We start from the raw sequence: 8,787 nt of genomic DNA on the forward strand, positions 1-8,787 counted from the left end.
TAAACCCTGATTCTTATTGATCTTGAACCACAAGCCTGTTTTCTTGTAAACCATTGGTTGTTGAATTCTTGAATATAAACCACACCTATACGATACTCCTCCACAAACAGATATCTACTACATACTGATTCTTGATACGAGATTGCTTAACATACCAACCCTTATGTCTTGTATAATAGAAGACCAATTCTTATAACTCTTGAACCCTTGGGTCTTCTACTTTCTGATTCTTTCCTTGATTGAAACCCAACCTTTATGATTTCCTTGTTATACCTTCATGGAATTACATATCATCCTATGCTTCGAGATAAATATTTTTTATGATTCAACTATTGATTTACATTGCTTATCATACTGTGATTCTGGAATTGGATTGTTTTTAAATATGGACCAGATTCGTGGCTGGACCAGATTTGTGGTCATAATTGGCCAATGTGTGCGTTGGATCTAGTATATAGAGCAAAGCTAGGAACCTTGCTCGGGGTTAGTGCGTGACTGATCAGTAGCCTAACCTTGGTTTTTAAAATAAAAGTGAATATCCAATTCTAATCATTGTTTATCAGAAACTTGATTCTTTATATCATTTCAATTGATCATTGTTTAATCTCAATGTTGTCATTGTGACTTGCTGAGCTAGTTAGCTCACTCTTGCAAATCTGTTTATATTCTTTCCAATGAAAAAGGAGACTGGTGGTACCGAGGATCCCCAGAGAAGCATGCGAGCTAGGTATCCAAGTTAAAATAGGATAAGCTAGCAGAGGATGTTTGTACTAGTTTGTATTGATAGTGGTTTGTAATAAAGTTTACTTAAGTTGTAAGATGAATAAACTGGGATTTGAAATATTGTAATAAAAATAAGGTTGTGGATTGTGGGCATACTTTAAACTACTTTGATCCATGGATAATGGTAAGTAGGGTCATTGCATATATATTATTATATTCATAAACAGGTTTAAATATGGTGTGTATTGTGGACCCCAAACTTCTGATCCGGCTTTGGAGGGCGTTACAAATTACTTTCGATACTATATCAATAATCATAACCCACCACTCATCAAGGCAATTACAAGGTTATAAATAAAACAAATGATAAACTCAAAATGACTGACAGCACTTCAATTTTATCGGAGTAAAACAAGGATTCATACTTTTATTAATAACAAATAACAAACACAAATATGCTTATTTGATCATGCAATGAGTGAGGTCCATAAAAGACTTATGCAATAATACCCATGTAGCGAGCGTTAGGTTAGTGTATCCTAGACTATAAAAGCCTTAGTTTACTAGGAACAAAGTCCCCTAGAACTTAATAACTCGAGTATTAAAGATCCCACTCGTGATCAATTATGCATAAGACATATTTTTTTCTCTTTTTATTTCTTTTTCTATTTTTTTAATAATTTCTGAACGAGTGTGTTTCGCTCCATCTCGCTCAACCCTAGACTACTCATATAAATATGAGCCGGCTACTAGCCATTTGACACTTGGCCACAACAACTAGCAATGAAATCCAATGTTTTTCTCCAATTTTAAAAATCCATGTTATTTTTTCACTAACAGAATATCCTAAATTCTAGATATAAACAAGTGATTAAACCTCAACAAACAAGAAGTCATGATCATGATCTAGCACTCAAGCAACCTATAAGACTTAGTAAAATTTTCTTATTTCTAGTATGCAAATCAATTCGATAAGAATTAACATTCCTCTATACTACATCACTATACTCGAATCAATATCACAAATTAATCAGAACAGTAACCTCAAGGATCAAGATAAAATGCACATGCAAATATATGCAACATACTAACATGCAAAATAAAAAAAAGTACATGATAAATATGCAACTATATGAACTAAACTAGCATGAATATGCAACTATATGGACTCAAACAAACATATTCCTTAACTACCACCCCCAAACTTAAAATTTTTACTGTCCTCAGTGAAGGTAATAGTAAGGAATAAAGGCATACCTACTCGAAATCATGATGTTCATCACCCTCCGTGGGTGGAGTGCCAGGAGGCGGGTACCCAACATTCTCACCAAAAACTGGCCACTGAATGTCAACTTCGGTGGCTCTGAAAGTTGTCCCCAATACATGGGTAAGATCCTGTGCAAACCTGCTATGAATGTTATGTATCGCATCCATCTGCCTCATCAAGCGCCTATACTATGCTGATCCTAAACCAGCACTATCCTCGACATCCTCTCGCTGATGCTGCTGTGAAAAACCGACCTCACCCATCTGATGTCCTCAAGCCGCTCTACGTGCCTGGGAAGAACCACCAGCATAAGTCTGATCGGCTGGCTGACCACCCGCAAGTGATCATAAGTGTAGCCAAGCCCCTTCTCATCAGCCTTCCCACCGTACCACTCCTGCATCACTGCGATCGCTGAACTGTCAATAGGGGCACTAGGAAACTGCAGCTGCTCATGTGCGGCAGTGCTAGCCAATGAACTTCAACTGCCACACACAGCTTCGTTACAATCAATGCAGACGGAATAGACCCCGTAGTGCTCTCACGCAGAAATCTCAGAATATCCTGATAAATAATGGAGCCAAGATCCACATAATCTCCCTATAATATCCCCCATAATGACCTTACACGATACACAGTAACATCATGCACATGTGAAAAGGCATGATGTTTGCACAGATAAAAGAGTTCAATGCACGGGCGAACCTGTTCATGCAAGAGGCAGGGAAAGCGGCATACTCATTTGAGCCCTTCTTGAACTTCCAGTGAGTGTTTGGGACACACAGCGTGGCAACAATCATGTCCAAGTCAAAATCCTCCCCGGTCTTAGTCACCCAATCCTTCTGAGCCGGCTGTCTCTCGGGTTGGTTAATCACCCGACAAATAGCCTCCGGCGTATAATCCACCGTCAATCCCCGAACCACCGAGTACCCGTTCTTATCCGCCTTCGCATTCGCATAAAACTCGTGAACAACACTCATTGGCATAGTAGCGGATGCCTCACAAAAAGCAACCCAACTCATCTCCAGAATCATCTCCAAAAGCTTACCATCCCTCCTCGATGGTAGAATACTCCTCTTCTTCGCTATGGGCTTCGATAGCAGCCTCGTATACTCCGCTTCAGTCTCCGAAGTAGAAAACCTAGGCCTCATACCCCCAACACTTGAAGAATCATCAGTACTGCTGCTAACTTGAGTCATTGCTCTCTTGGGTGCCATTGGATTTGAATAAGTTGAGAAAATATAAGTGTTTAAGAGAGATTTAGAGTTTGAGAATTGAAAAGTATGGTGGAGATGATTGTGTATAAGTGTATGTATATATAGGGATTAGAAATTAGGTAAGATATAATTGTGGGATAGTGGGGATAATGGGTTTGATTAGGAGAAGGAATTTGGGGAAATTGAGGAGGGAAAATCGGCTGGTGATTTAATTTTGTATTGAATTTTTGTTTTTCTATTTTTTTCTACAAGGGGTCAGCGCGGTCGTCCCGCAAGGCAGCACGGGCGCGCCGTGTCTTTGGAGTTCCAGCACGGCCGCCCCGCTTCCCAGCACGGGCGTACCGTGCTTTTGTACTTTCAGCACGGCTGCCCCGCCTGGCAGCGCGGACGCGCCGTGCTTTATGAAAAAACACCATGTTTTCTGTTTTTCTGATTTTTTTGTGTTTTCTTCTACTTTTTCTTCCTTCTAACTTCTACTAATGTACAACAAGCTTGGGTTGCCTCCCAAGAAGTGCTTGGTTTACGTCACTAGCTTGATGTAGAATCCTGAGATCAAGTGGACAATAAAACGACACTAACCACCTCACGGTTATCCGTATTTTTTATGCTTCAACCGCTGTCCATTCACCTTGAAAGCTTGGCCTGGATCACTCTCAAAAATTCCCACCGCTCCATGTGGAAACACAATTTTGATAACAAACGGCCCTGACCATCTCGACTTCAACTTTCCAGGAAAAAGACGGAGACGAGAATTGAACAAAAGAACTTGTTGCCTCGACAGAAATGATTTGAGCACTAGACCCCTATCGTGCCACCTCTTGAATTTTTCCTTATACATTTTGTTGTTCTCATACGCTTGAAGTTGAAACTTATCGAGTTCATTCAATTGAAGCATTCTTTGTTTACCAGCTACATCCATATCAAGGTTTAATTTCTTCAAAGCCCAATATGCCTTATGTTCTAGCTCCACAGGCAAATGACATCCCTTACCATAAACCAATTGAAATAGAGACATTCCTAGCGGAGTCTTGAATGTTGTTCGATATGCCCAAACAACTTCATCCAGCTTCAAAGACCAATCCTTCCTTGATGGACATACAACTTTCTTCAGAATACGTTTGATCTCTCTGTTAAACACCTCAGTTTGACCATTAGTTTGAGGATGGTAGGCTGTAGTAATGCGATGATTCATATTATATCTTTGCATCATAGCAGTGAACTTGCGATTGTAGAAATGCGATCCCCGTCACTGACTATGACTCTTGGAGTCCCAAATCTTGTGAATATCTGCTTATGAAGAAAATTTAAGCACTACCTTTGCATCATTTATCAACAAAGCTTTGACTTCAACCCATTTCGAGACATAATCAACCGCCAATAAGATATACTGATTATTGCAAGATGAGACAAATGGCACCATGAAGTCAATTCCCCAAGCATCGAAGACCTCAACCTCAAGAATCACATTAAGAGGCATCTTATCCCTCTTGGACATATTACCAACACGATGGCATTGATTACACTTCAAAACAAACTGATGCGCATCCTTAAACAATGTAGGCCAAAAGAATCCTGCTTGAACGATACGAGCTGCTGTCTTTTCTCCACCATAGTGGCCTCCATAAACAGTCGAATGACAATCTCCCAATATACCCTCTGTCTCGCTGTACGGAATACATCTCCTGATGATTTGGTCATCTCCTTGCCTAAAAAGAAACGGCTCATCCCACATGTACCACTTCACCTAATGAAGAAACTTCTTCCTTTGAGCAGACGACAAGTCTGGGGGTATAATGTTGCTCACAAGGTAGTTCACAATATCTGCGAACCACGGTTCTTCCTCTGGCACCCCAAACAACTGCTCATCGGGATAAGACTCATTTATCAATGTCTTATCCTGTAAAGTTGTACTTGGATCTTCTAACTGAGAGAGATAATCAGCAACTTGATTCTCAGTACCTTTCCTATCCTTGATCTCTAACTCAAACTCCTGAAGTAAAAGAACCCATCGAATCAATCCAGGATTCGAGTCCTTCTTCGAGACAAGATAGCGAATAATAGCATGATCAATGAAAACTATCACCTCCATCCCAAGAAAATAAGATCAAAACTTCTTAAAACCGTAGACAATGGCCAAGAGCTCCTTCTCAGTAGTAGTATAGTTCAGTTGAGCACCATTGAGGGTCTTACTAGCATAGTAGACTACATGAAATATATTGTTCTTCCTTTGCCCAAGAACTGCTCCAACTGCATAGTCACTTACATCGTACATCATTTCCAAAGGCTCATTCCAATCAGGTGCAGTTATGACAGGTGTCGTGATCAAACTCTTCTTTAAGCTCTCAAATGCAGCTCGACACTCATCATCAAACTTGAAAGGGACATCTTTCTCTAATAGATTGTACAACGGTTTAGAGATTTTAGAGAAGTCCTTGATGAACCGCCGATAGAAACCTGCATGACCAAGGAAACTGCGGATTCCCTTAACAGAAATTGGTGGCGGAAGGTTTTCAATGACCCCCACCTTGGCTTTTTTCAAATCAAGACCTTTACTAGAGACCTTGTGCTCCAAGAACGATGCCCTGTTGCATCATAAAGTGACATTTCTCCCAGTTGAGAACCAGATTGGTTTCAACACACCTTTTAAGAACTGCACCAAGATTTTGCAAGCACTCGTCGAAAGAATCCCCAAACATAGAAAAATCATCCATGAACACCTCCACATTCTGATCAATCATGTCAAAGAAAATGGCCATCATACATCTCTGAAATGTGGCAGGTGCACTAAACAACCCAAAAGAAACTCTTCTGAAGGCAAAAGTACCAAACGGATAAGTGAAGGTAGTCTTTTCCTGATCTTCTGGTGCGATGCAAATCTGATTATAAACCGAATAGCCATCCAGAAGACAATAATATTCATGCCAAGCCAACTTGTCAAGCATCTGATCAATAAAAGGAAGAGGGAATTGATCCTTCCTCGATGTTTTGTTAAGCTTCCTATAATCCATGCAAACTCTCCATCCCGTTACTTTTCGGGTAGGAATGAGCTCATTCTTTTCATTAGCAACCAATATGATACCTCCTTTCTTCGGCACACACTGAACTGGGCTCACCCAAGAACTGTCAGAAATAGGATAGATGATCCCTGCATCTAGCCATTTGAGAATTTCCTTCTTCACGACCTCTTTCATGATTGGATTTATCCTTCTTTATTGCTCAACAGTCGGCTTGCTCCCTTCCTCTAGAAGAATTTTATGCATGCAATAAGAAGGGCTGATTCCCTTGATATCTGCTATAATCCATCCAATTTCCGATTTGAACTCTCTCAGAATTCTCAAGAGCTTTTCCTCATCACTACCTAAAAGGTCAGATGCAATAATAACATGAAAAGTAAATGCATCACCTAAAAAAGTATATCTTAAGTGTTCAGCCAATAGTTTAAGCTCGAGTGTAGGAGCTTCCTCAATAGATGGCTTGAGATGCCCCTTAGCATTTTTGAGTTCTGAAATTCCCAGAGATTCAAAAGGCATATCTAACCTTCTCTTCCAAGGAGAAACATTCAAATACTGTAACTGCTCATCACCTTCATCATCTTCACTATCTGAATAATAAGGCTTTCTCTAAGGCATCAGACCTTAGCATTTGATCAAGTTCTGAAGTAACCACATAATTGACCAATTCCATTTTTAAACACTCATCATTATCAATAGGGAATTTTATGGCATTTATTACATTAAAAGTCACATCCTGATCCAATACTCGCATAGTGAGCTCACCCTTCTGCACATCAATCAAGGTTCGGCCAGTAGCCAAGAATGGTCTTCCCAAGATTATGGGAATCTTTTTATCCTACTCGAAATTAAGAATTACAAAGTCAGCAGGAAAGATGAGTTTGTCCACCTTAACCAAGACATCCTCCACAATGCCTCGTGGATATGTAATAGAACGATCTGTCAACTGCAAGGACATATATGTAGGCTTCAGATCAGGTAAATCCAACTTCTTGAAGACAGAAAAAGGCATCAGATTGATGCTAGCTCCCAAATCTCATAAACACTTGTCGAACGACAAGTTTCTAATAGTGCAAGGAATAGTGAAGCTTCCAGGATCTTTAAGCTTCGGAGGCAACTTTTGTTATGGCACATCACTGCATTCCTTCGTGAGAGCAACACTCTCTAAGTCATCGAGCTTTACTTTCCGAGAGAGAATACCTTTCATAAATTTCGCATAGCTAGGTATCTGTTCAAGAGCTTCAACGAAAGGTATGTTGATATGAAGTTTCTTGAACACCTCCAGAAACTTAGCAAATTGTTTATCTAACTTTTGCTTCTGCAGCCTCTTAGGAAAAGGAGGTGGAGGATAAATTTGTTTCTCCCCTGTATTACCCTCAGAAGGAGTGTGTTTCACAGTTTTCTTCCTTGGTTCAACTTCTGCTTCCTTCTGCACATCCTCTTCAGCCACAACTTCATCTTCTGGAACTTGAGATTTTTCGGGGTGTGCAACCTTCCCAGATCTCAATGTAATTGCCTAAACCTGCTCTTTTGCTTCCTTTTTGCCTGAAACTTCTGTGTGACTAGGGAGTGTACCAGGTTGTCGATTTAGCAAGGCATTAGTAATCTGCTCAATTTGATTTTCCAAGGTCTTAATAGAAACCGCTTGGCTCTTGCACATGAGCCTCAACTCCTCCAATTATGATTTTTCATTAGAATTTTGAAGTTGGAGTTGTTGTCTTGGTGCATATTGCGGTTGCTGAAAACCAGGAGGGTTGAATTGCTTTGCTGCATACTGTTGATAAGGTTGTTGCACCGCATTCTGAGTGTTGCTCCAGCTGAAGTTAGGATGATTGCAGTTATTAGGATGATAGATGGCTGGAACTGGTTGCTGCGACCTCTGAAAGTTGCTCACGAACTGAGTTAATTCACTAGAAATAGCACACTGCTCCGTGTCATGCACACCAGAATAAAGCTCATAAACACTAGTGATCTAATTAACTCCATAATTAGCCAAAGAATCCACCTTCATCGTTAAAGCCTTAAGCTGAGCAGCTATAGCAGTAGCTGCATCTACCTCCAGAATTCTTGCTACCTTGCCTTGAGGTAGTCTCTGAGAAGGGTTCTGGTATTCATTAGCAATCATCAGTTCAATCAACTCATAAGCTTCATCGTAGCTCTTAGCCCATAAGGCTCCACCTGATGCTGCATCAAGCATGGGTCTAGAAGTAGCACCCAATCCATTGTAGAAGCAGTTGATAATCATCCAATCAGGCATGCCATGACGAGGACACTTTCTAGGCATCTCCTTATAACGATCCCAAGCCTCACATAAAGATTTTCCCAATTGTTGCACAAATTGAGTAAGAGCATTTCTGATTGCAGCTGTCTTTGCCATAGGGAAGAATTTAGTAAGAAACTTTTGAGCAAGATCTTCCCAAGTAGTAATAGAGTGTAGTGGTAGAGAATGTAACTAACACTTAGCTTTATCCCTCAGAGAGAATGGGAAAAGCCTCAGCTTAACAACATCTTCAGAAACGTTGTTGAATTTGAAAGTGTCACAGATCTCGATGAAATCTCTAATATTCATGTT

At 40.3% G+C, this 8,787-nt stretch overlaps 1 non-coding gene across 1 annotated transcript; it reads left to right on the plus strand.

The window, feature by feature from the left end:
- Positions 1 to 8,470: 8,470 nt before the first annotated feature.
- On the plus strand, positions 8,471 to 8,577 carry LOC141663429 (small nucleolar RNA R71). The gene has a single exon (XR_012551501.1). It is a non-coding gene; the product is annotated as a small nucleolar RNA R71 (small nucleolar RNA).
- The last annotated feature ends 210 nt before the right edge of the window (positions 8,578 to 8,787 follow it).

This window comes from Apium graveolens, chromosome 5 (genome assembly GCF_009905375.1).
Source record: "Apium graveolens cultivar Ventura chromosome 5, ASM990537v1, whole genome shotgun sequence".
In the NCBI taxonomy this organism is placed as follows: Eukaryota; Viridiplantae; Streptophyta; class Magnoliopsida; order Apiales; family Apiaceae; genus Apium; species Apium graveolens.